At 37.7% G+C, this 11,071-nt stretch overlaps 1 pseudogene; it reads left to right on the top strand.

Moving 5' to 3' along the window:
* The first annotated feature begins 745 nt into the window (after positions 1-745).
* On the top strand, positions 746-9,242 carry LOC112037490 (lysM domain-containing GPI-anchored protein 1-like; annotated as a pseudogene).
* The last annotated feature ends 1,829 nt before the right edge of the window (positions 9,243-11,071 follow it).

Genomic DNA, 11,071 nt, shown 5'->3' with positions numbered 1-11,071 from the left:
TATATAATGGTATTATATAGACTCTAAAATAACATGAAAAAGTTAATTCTTTTATTGAATAGCTTGTATTTATTGGTGGTTGGAATATCATATTAACATTAATGTTCCATGAATACCTAATAATTGATACACGAAAGTCATTGTTCAAGTCCATCGATTTTGCATTAAAGTCCCTCTTTATATACGATGTCCCATGAATGGAGACATTATGGGTTAATGTATCTTGAAATAGTGAGGATTCTCATAAAAAAAAGAAAAGAAAAGAAAAAGAAATAGTGAGATATGATACTTCTTATATGGTGTTATATTTGAGTAATTATTTTCCTCAAATTTTTTTTTTTGAGTAATTAGTTTCAAATATATTACGTACACGTTATAAAAATAGTAGATATAAATTGTTAAGATTAATTAAATTAAAAATATGAACATGTGCTTCTGTTTGTTTACATGAAATTCACATCAAGAATAGAATCTAACAAACACATCTTAATTAAGTCGCTACATTGTCATATAACTTAAAATAAATTTTGTTCTTTCATTTTTACTATTGTTGCTATGATGTAACAAAAATTCTAATTTGGTACCCATCATTTTAAGGATCTTGTACTTTTCCCCTTTTACCTGGAGAAAGAAATGGCATGATCTATTGCGCAGTTGTTTTTGGGAACAATAACATTCATTGTACCAATATGACTGGTTGGTCTCGGCTTAGCTGTGAGTGAGTTAGATAAGTACCATACCATCATATCCTCCTTTCAAAGTCTCTTCAACTATCCAGGATGTCACCTTGTGCCTCTTAGTTATGATACATACACCTAACAACATCATTCCAAAATTATTGAACGAATGATAAGGATAACATCTTTAACACTACACTATTTCCAACACAATTCTTAGCAACTTACAAAAAAGTTAAATGAGAAATCTAGTTCAACTTCTTCCTCCTCTAGTCCTTCCAATTCTTTCATTCTTCATTCTTACTCCTCCTCTAATACATGCAAAATCTGTAATCGAACCATGTAGCTCTTCAGACTCATGCACCTCTCTACTCTCTTATATATTTGCCATGGGACTCTAAGATCTCTGAGATTGCATCTCGTTTCCAAGTAAATATTTCTGATATCCTAGCTGCTAACTCCATCAACCCTGAAATACCATCACTAGGGAATCAGATCCTTCGAGCTAACTCTCATGTGAAAGTACCCATTTCATGTCCATGCGTGGATGGTATCCGACGGTCTATGTCAACCACTTATAGAGTCCAGGAAGCTGACACTGCAGAATCTGTATCACATGGATATGGTGGGATTGTTAGTGCTGAGCAAATTACAATTGTTAATGGTATTAATGGTATTAATGGTATTAGCCATTCCAATTTCAGGTTAGCAGAGCTTAGTTTATGACGCTCACAGCTTAGAGGATTTTATGTTGATGTTAGGTGCTTGCTATGACATGTGCTTACTGATCTAGCTACTTACCAAAAAATAGAAAGGTACCACCAGAAATCTTCGACGATGTCGAAGGTGTAGACCTTGCGGAGAGAGGTGCCCCATGCCACGCCTTGTTTGGGTTTGGACTGGTTGTCGAACCAGAAGGTCCAAATCTGAGATTCGAAGCTTACCAATGAGTGATTGGAGGGCGAGAAAGTGAGGGGGAAAATGAAAACCTAACCCTGAAACATGATTGGAGGCTGAGAAAATGAGGGGGAAAATGAAAACCTAACCCTGAAACCTCTGAGGTGAGGGTTGGGTTTTTTTTTTTTTTTTTTTTTTTTGAAAACCTAACCCTGAAACCTCTGAGGTGAGGGTTGGGTTTTTTTTTTTTTTTTTTTTTGGGTGTGAAGGGTTGGGTTGACCGGTTGAGTTTGGGTTTATTGTTATTGGGTTTAATGGGGTTGAATGGGTTTTAAGTTAAAACCCAATTATTATTAGGTCTAATTGGGTTGATGCTTATTTAACCCAACTAATAATTGGGTGGGTTTGAGCTTAATTAGAGTAGGTGGGCAAATGAGTTTGGGTCTATTTTGCCACTCCTACCAAAAAATAAGAAATTGTACTTACTGATCAAGAAAAATTGGTTTGGTCAGTACGAAAGCCAATAAATTCTCCTCTATACATGTCTAAAATTGTGAGAGTAATGATTATCCAATTACACTTTTTATTATGTACACATTCACCATATACACACTACCAAGTAGGTTGAAATCGTGTTTCCAGTTAAAATTATGAAATCATGTTTTTATACAATTTTGTAATTTTAACTAAAATTGTGTCTTAATACATGATTTTAAAGGGAGTGTGTATATATAGAGTGTGCAATATCGAGTGTGTAACAAGATTTTCCTATTATGATCGCCTTTTCTTTTTGTTTGATCAAGAATTTGGAATGTGGCACACTTTCGTTTTCCTTCATTTTTTGGTTAAGTGAATGTGGTAGACATTTTGCATATTCATATATTTCTGGGTTAAAGGGTATTATTGTTGCGAAACTACACGCTAAAATCTTCAACACCTCCAACCAAAAAGATAAATAATACTACGTACATATAACAATAATAACAAAACATATAGAAGACAAAAGTCAAAATTGTTAGGTACATACTTGAGCGCACACACTTTTATCAGTTTATGGTTACATTTAGTTGCAAGAAGGCTGTACTCACTAAATTTCAGCAAATCACACAACCTTTACATACTAGTAGCATGCCCTTTACTAGAAAATAAGGTTGGTCCAAAACATTCTATAATAATTTGGTTTGGCTTGTCACTGTATTAATATATAATATAAACAAATGGATTCCTCCTTGTAATTACCTGTTTTTGGTTCCCTTCCCAACCCTTTGCAGAGGCTAATTTGCCCAAAGCTTAGCTGCTGCTCAACCTTCAGCAACCCAGAATAGAGAGTGATGGTACATGAACCAATTAAGCCTGTTTGAAGGTTTGGAGAGCCTTAAGAATTACATTTAGGCTGTGTTCATATCCTGGCAGGAAATGCAAAAGTTCTTGTTTTTATTGGTTCCTTAGGTGCTAGCTGATTTGTTTATGCAATCAGTTATCTGAGTAGAAGAGTTTGGCTACTACAGGTGCATGCAAATAAAGTAATCGTTTTTAAGATGAACCTATGCTCTTTCGTGGCCAAGAATACCTTAAATTGCACTTTTGTACACATTGATAGATATACCAGCTTCATTAAAATAATCTTCCATAGACTTATCATCAATGCAGCATGTTCTTCGAAAAATCTTAACTGGTACAATGAGAGTCTAATTGTGCCAAATGGTTCGTATGCTTTAACTGCCAACAACTGCATCAAATGCAATTGTGGAACATCCGATCTCAAGTAAGCAACATACATTTACACACTAATTACATTAGAAAAAAAAAAATTTGTCGTTTATTATTTTTCATGTTCTGCATGTATCTTCACATCTGTTTTTGTATTCTTGCTCATCAGCTTGCAATGTTTTCCATCTGGCATCGCTGTCCCATGCTCTCATTTACAGTGCAAAGGATCTAATCTCTTTATTGGTGATGCGTATGTGAATCAAACAGCAGCTGGTTGCAATGTCAGCACGTGTATGTACCGTGGCCATAGTGGTGGCAAAATTTTCAGAAGGTAAAAAAGCAACAGTAGTATTTGTTCTATCACATTCATTAGTGTGTACTTTATACACACAATATCCATAATTTCACACACAACATTCACATTTTTATGGATGTGTCCACATTTAAAACGTAAAATAGGTGATATGTTTGAACAATGTACAATAAAAAATGTGTGAGAATTAATGCTACTGTGAGACACAAAAGATAGATCTAATATATTCTAATGTGTGTATGGGAAAAAAAAATGAAAGAATTAATAACTCACATAAACATAGGCCAACTTATGGTCCATTTGAATTGAGGGAGAGTAGAGTAAAATAGAGTAGATTTAGCCCAAAATTAGCTTATTTTTAGCCAACTTTCCTCTACTATCCTCCACTTTCCCCCTTTCTCCCTCAATCCAAACAGACCCTTTAAGGTTTAGTCCAACCAAGTTTTGCATTGGCCCTAAATCTTTGCAAATGCAACTTTCATTCCTTAAGGTTAAACTCAATGAATCAAACATATGAAACATTACACCAAATAAATTTATCCTTTTCTTTCTATTTTGTTAACGCGTATAATGTATTGTGGGTTTTAGGCCCAGTTAGGTTACTTGTACTACACACATATTTACTTGTACTGCACACATATGCCTCCTATATAAAAAGCATCTATGTACATTCTTTCATCATGAAATACAATACAATTAACATTCAGTATTTCTAACATGGTATCAGAGCCATTGCTCTGACATTCTCTTAGCAGTCTTGTCTTTATTGGTGCGACTCATTCTCAACATCGCTTCCGCCATCATAGCAGCTGCCGCAGCCTCTCGCTGTTTAATCTCTGATGCCTTCCCATCGTTGTCTTTGGGTTCTGGACCTGCAACCGCCATTGTTGAGGAGTTTCACGCTACAAAGACCACTACCTATTGCATCACCGCCTCAATATTGCTCTGATTACGTTTGTAAAGGTACCACAGAGATCGTCTTGCACCGATCTACACACTTGTGGAAGCCTCGAAGCCATCGGACACTGCACACACCCCTACGCGCCGCTTAAAGGTTCTGCGTTGCAACGCACGTGCTCCACGCGCCTCCCATGCGCCATTGCACAGCTGGGTTCCTCCTCACGCGCTCCCACGCACCGCATCTATAGTGCCACGCGCCCTCACGCGCCTAGTTTTCTCTCTCACGCGTTCCACGCACAAAATCTTCTCTTCCACGTCAGCCCTAGCTGACGTCAGCGCCTTGTCATCTGCTAATGTCATCACACAGTCATCCTACTGACGTCATCTGTTGACTTTGACACTGTTGACCATTGACTTATAGGGTTGACTTTGACCAGGTTGACCGTTGACTTTTTTGTCATAATTGACTTTTGTAATTCAAGTGCTCCTTACCCAGTTTTTCACGTAGATTTCATTTTTGTAGTCCATTTTTGCATATTTTGCTTCTAAATGAAGAATAAGGACAGACCTTCTTCTTATTGCAACAATCGTTACTGCTAATCCATCAAACGTTTTTGCAAATTTTGCAAACGTTTTGGCCACAATATTAAGACTTGCTATCATCACAACAAATCAGCTGTTTCAATTTCTGCTGCTACTGTTGCTAACACTGAGAGTGTCCAACTAATAGCTCCCGTCTCTGCACAGTCTCAGTCTTCTGGATCCACTTTCACCATTTCCAGAGATGACCTTATAAATACCATCCCTAATGTCATTCGTACGGTTGGTAATGCATCTTATTCCTCTTCTTTCTCAACTTTATCTGGTATGTCTCCTATCTCTTGGCTTATAGATTTTGCTTGTTGCAATCATATGACACCTCACTCATCCTTATTTTCTGAACTTAAACCTGCACTATACCCTCTTAATATTCACACAGCAAATGGTTCCACAATGTCTGGTCATAATATAGGTTCCGTTTCGACCTCCAACGACTCGGTTCCTAGGGTATTTAATGTTCCTGACCTTTCTTACAATTTATTCTCTGTGGGACAATTAGCTGAGTTGGATTATCGTATTATCTTTGATTATTCTGGGTGTATTGTGCAGGATCTGAGGACGGGATAGGAGCTTGGGACAGGTCCCAGAGTTGGGCGTATGTTTCCCATGGACAACATTCATCTTCCACTTGTTGTTCCTGTTTCTGTTGCTGCAGTTTCTTCCACTTCTTTCCTTGCACTTTGGCATGCTCGACTTGGTCACGCATCTTCCTCTCAGGTACAACAATTGGCTTCTAGAGGTTTGCTAGGTTCAGTGTTTACAGAAAATTTTGATTGTGTTTCATGTCAGTTAGGAAAACAACCAGCTTTTTCTTTCAATACTAGTGAATCAATATCCACTGATATCTTTGACCTTATTCATTCTGATGTTTGGGGGCTGTCCTCTGTCTCTAGTATTGGTAGGTCTAGATATTTTGTTGTTTTTGTTGATGATTACTCTTGCTATAGTTGCTTTTATAATATGAAACATTGTTTTGAATTATTGGAAGTATATTCTAATTTTGCAAAAATGGTTGAAACTCAGTTTTCCAGATGCATCAAAATTTTTTGATCTGATAATGCTCTTGAATATACTCAATATGCTTTCCAAGCAATTTTGCATTCCTATGGCACTGTTCATCAACTAACTTGTCCAGGTACCTCTCAGCAAAATGGTAGAGCCAAATGAAAACTTCGTCATATTCTTGACACTGTTCGTGCTCTCCTTCTCTCTGCCAAAGTTCCTGCTCCTTTTTAGGGTGAAGCTGCTCTTCATGCTATTCATTCTATTAATCGCATTCTGAGTCCTGTTATCCAAAATCAAACTCCATATGAGCGCCTTTTTGGGTCACCTCCAGACTATCACCACCTTCACTTCTTCGGTTCTGCTTGTTTCGTTCTTCTTCAGCCACATGAACATAACAAACTTGAGCCTCGGTCAAGATTTTGTTGTTTTCTTGGCTATGGTGAAACTCAAAAGGGGTATAGGTGTTATGATCCTCTCTCTCATTGTCTTCGTATCTCCCGCAATGTTGTCTTTTGGGAACATCGTCTTCTTGTCGAGCTCTCTCATTTTAGTGCTTTCTTGTCTTCCTCCTTTGTCTTAGATCTTTTCCAGATAAAGCACATATTCCTTCTGTAGCTGCTCATGATCCTCCTGTAGTTGCTCCTGATTCTGTTGCTGTAGACTTCTCTGTCCAACCACCAGATATCACTGATCCCTTTCCTTGTTCACCCTTTAATGAATAGGTAGAAGATGAATAGGTTGAAGACAAGCTACCCAACCCCAATCCTAAGCTTGGGTCTCCTGCTCCTACTCCGCCTGAAGATCTTGCACAAGACATTCCACCTTGTCACTCAACTCGGGTAAGATCTATTCCTACACATTTACTTGACTATCATTGTTACACTGCCCTTGCTGCACTACACGAGCCTCACACCTATCGTGAGGCTTCCACTGACCCTTTATGGTAGATTGCAATGAAAGAGGAACTTAATGCATTATCTAAAAATCATACTTAGGATTTGGTGACACTTCCTCTTGGAAAATCTGTGGTTGGTTGTAAGTAGATCTACAAGATTAAGACTCGCTCTGATGGGTCCATTGAGCGCTACAAAGCTCGTCTTGTTGCAAAAGGTTTTACACAAGAGTATGGGATTGATTATGAAGAGACCTTTGCTCCAGTTGCTCGTATCTCATCTGTTCGTGCCCTCTTAGCTGTTGCTGCTGCCAATAAATGGGACATTTTTCAGATGGATGTCAATAATGCATTCCTTAATGGGGATTTAAGTGAAGAAGTGTATATGCAACCTCCTCCTGGTCTCTCTGTTGACTCAAACAAGGTTTGTCACCTTCGACGTGCCCTTTATGGCCTTAAACAAGCTCCACGAGCTTGGTTTGCCAAATTCAGCTCTACCATCTCTCACTTAGGTTACATGGCCAGTCATTATGATTCTGCCTTATTTCTTCGTCGCACTGACAAAGGCACTATTTTTCTTCTCCTATATGTGGATGATATGATTATAACTGGTGATGACCTCAGTGGCATTCAAGAACTCAAGACTTTTCTCAGTCAGTAGTTTGAGATGAAAGATCTTAGACATTTCAGCTACTTCTTGGGTCTTGAAATCACTCATTCTACAGATAGACTTTATATTACTCAAGCCAAGTATGCCTCTGAACTCTTGTCTCGAATTGGACTCACTGATAACAAGACTGTTGACACTCCAGTTGAGTTTAATGCGCATCTGACTCCCTCAGGGGGGAAACCATTGTCTAATCCCTCTCTTTACAGATGCTTGGTTGGTAGCTTAGTTTATCTCACTGTCACTCATCCAGGCATTTTCTATGTTGTTCACCAGGTGAGCCAGTATCTGTCTGCACCATGATCGACTCACTATGCTGCTGTTCTGTGCATTCTTCGATACCTAAAAGGCACTCTCTTCCATGGTCTTTTCTACTCTGCTTAGTCTCCTCTTATTCTCTGTGCATTTTCTGATGCTGATTGGGTAGGAGATCCTACTGATCGCAGGTCTACCATTGATTATTGCTTTCTTCTTGGTTCTTCTCTGATTTCTTGGCGAAGTAAGAAACAAACTCATGTGGCCCACTCCAGTACTGAAGCAGAATATCGTGCCCTTACTGATACCACATCTTAGCTCCTTTGGTTATGATGACTTCTCAAAGACTTAGGTGTGTCTACATCCTCTGCTACTCTTCTTTATTGTGACAACCAGAGTGCTATTCATGTTGCTCACAATGATGTCTTCCATAAACAAACTAAACACATCGAGATTGATTGTCATTTTATCCATTTTCATCTTGTCCATGGTGCTCTCAAGCTGATCACAGTCTCCTCTAAAGATCAACTTGCAGATATCTTCACCAAGTCACATCCTAAGGGAAGCCTTCATACTTTGGTTGACAACTTCAAACTGGTCTCACATCCACCTTGAGTTTGAGGGGGGCTGTTAACGTGTATAATGTATTGTGGGTTTTAGGCCCAGTTAGGTTACTTGTACTACACACATATTTACTTGTACTGTACACATATGCCTCCTATATAAAAGGCACCTATGTACATTCTTTCATCATGAAATACAATACAATTACATTCAGTATTTCTAACATATTTCAAATTTTATTAATTTTTTTAATATTGAAATTGTAATGCATGTTTTATTTCTTTTTGCAGTTTATCAAGCTCTTCTTATGTCTAGTGCCCAGGTAACAACTAGCATCAATAGTTATCAAACTTTTAGCATTTTTGAACTTGATTTATCTGCTGTAGTAATAACACTTTTCATGCAGGAAAGCAAAATTATAGTGCAGCCTCACCCTTGGGATCTCCGTCATCACCTAATCCATTAATCCCATTTATAACAGTAACTCCATCTCCATCACCCTTTCCAGGTTCTACTCGAACTATTGGTATTGCTTCCTTTGGTCCTACAAGTACACAGTATTCGAACATGTCTAATAATGGTGGCCTACTTGGCAAAGTTTCATGTTGCAATTTATTGCTACTAGCCCTTGTCCTTTATTATTTCTTGTGATAATTAAATGGCATCTTGAAGTACTTCCTACCTAAAGGAACAAATGTCATTCCCAAATGTATAAGCAAATTTCACTTAATGATACCTAAAATTGCTTAAGCTTAAATGAAACTTCCCCTTCTTGTAAAGGAAAAAATGAGGATGAAGTCCTAGGGTTCAAAATTCATTGAATGCTTGTATAACTTACCATGAAAAAAATAAGATCTAAAATTTTTGGACAATGAGACAGTACAGAAAGGAGGAAATGTAGGAAAACAAGGGTTTGCACATGCACAACTGTGACGCTGGATTCCATATTGATTGATATCTGTTCATAAGCAAAACTGTTAATTAAGTTATATATGCCTTCCTTTAAAAATTAGGGAGGTATTAGGCTTTAGCTAACAAGAAAATGAGCAATATCTTGATCATGAGGACAAATAGTCATTTTCTCATGTGCTACAACATTCTTGAAATCTTGAATTTGTGTGAAAACACAAGAGCTGTTTAGACCCCCAAAACAAAATTACGGCTCGATTGATTTTACTAACTTAAACTAAGTGCGGAATAGAGTAAATGCAAGCGAACAAATAATATAACTACTTTAAGCCATATTCATCAAATATCAACAATAAAATGAAAGCTAAAAGAGTAGGGAAGAAGAATGCAAACACAGATAATACCGAGACGTGTTATCGAAGAGGAAATTGAAGAACTCAACGAAAAACCTCTCCGCTGCCCTCCAAGCACTAAATTGATCCACTAGAGAATGAGTTGGAGCACACGAATAACAAAAGACCCTTCAAGCCTAGTCTACCTCATGTACTTGAGCCCTCCAAGCTCCTGTTAACAACTGACTTGACGAAGCCTTGTCTTTTCTAGCTCTCCAGATCACACAATTCAGCCTAATTGCATCCACAAAACAAATGGCTTCTTCCAATGCTTCCTAGCAGTACCAAAATCTCACTTTACACTCAAGATGGATGTGGTAAGTGTTTGGGCTAAACCTCTCAAGGATTTGGATATGGAGAGGTAGGAGTTGAGGAAAACCATAATGGATTGTGTAGAGGATTGTAGGTATGGCAATCTCTCACTCTCAAGGGTTATGGCTAGGGTTTTCTCTCTAAAAAGCACTCCTCTTAATATGTGGGTAATGTGAGTATATATAGTGTGGGTAGAGACTTGGTATATCAAATATGACAAAATGGCAAAATAGAATGTTTCGCGAATATCTCACGGGAAGGCCTTACCCTCGAAATACTTGCGAAAACTAGCTGTCACCATCTATCATGACTCTTCGCATTCCAGTCATGTGTTAGGCACATGGCTTCATTTCGCAGGAAGTCTTCTCACAAGCTACTCGCGAAAACTCCTTTGATCTTCAATGAGTCTTGAGTCTTCACACTCTCTCTCACACAAAACCTATACAAAGAAATCTCACATATAATACAGGGTACATAAGATTGAACAGAATTACAATCAAATTTAGCATAGAAATAAAGCCAACACAAATTAGTTGTAAATCATAACTTCACAATCTCCCCCTTTGGCTATTCCGTGATAAAACCCTTAAAACAGGCTCTATACTTAAATGTGAATTTGGGAACAGTGGTAAAACTCACTCACACCTAATCTAGAAGCTGTGAAGCACTTACGCGTATACACCTATATCTTGAAACACTCACACACAAACAAAACTTTCATTAAGCTTATGACAAGTTGAATACACAGTGCGTATATGAGCAAGTAAAGTGCGATCAATGTAATAAACAATATTTAAAAAAATAAGCATATCTTGATCAAACAAGAGCAATCATATAAGAATGACTACAATGAGCATTTAGCTAGTAAATGATCATCCGGACATCCAATGCAATTAAGAGCAACACAAAAATCAATTGTATGTCCAACACACAACCAATGCAAAATACAAGAAGTATTTGCATCAAGGATACAAGATC

The sequence above is a fragment of the Quercus suber genome, unplaced genomic scaffold (assembly GCF_002906115.3).
Source record: "Quercus suber isolate HL8 unplaced genomic scaffold, Cork oak 2.0 scaffold_43, whole genome shotgun sequence".
NCBI lineage: Eukaryota > Viridiplantae > Streptophyta > Magnoliopsida > Fagales > Fagaceae > Quercus > Quercus suber.
This window is presented reverse-complemented; position numbering and strand designations above follow the sequence as displayed.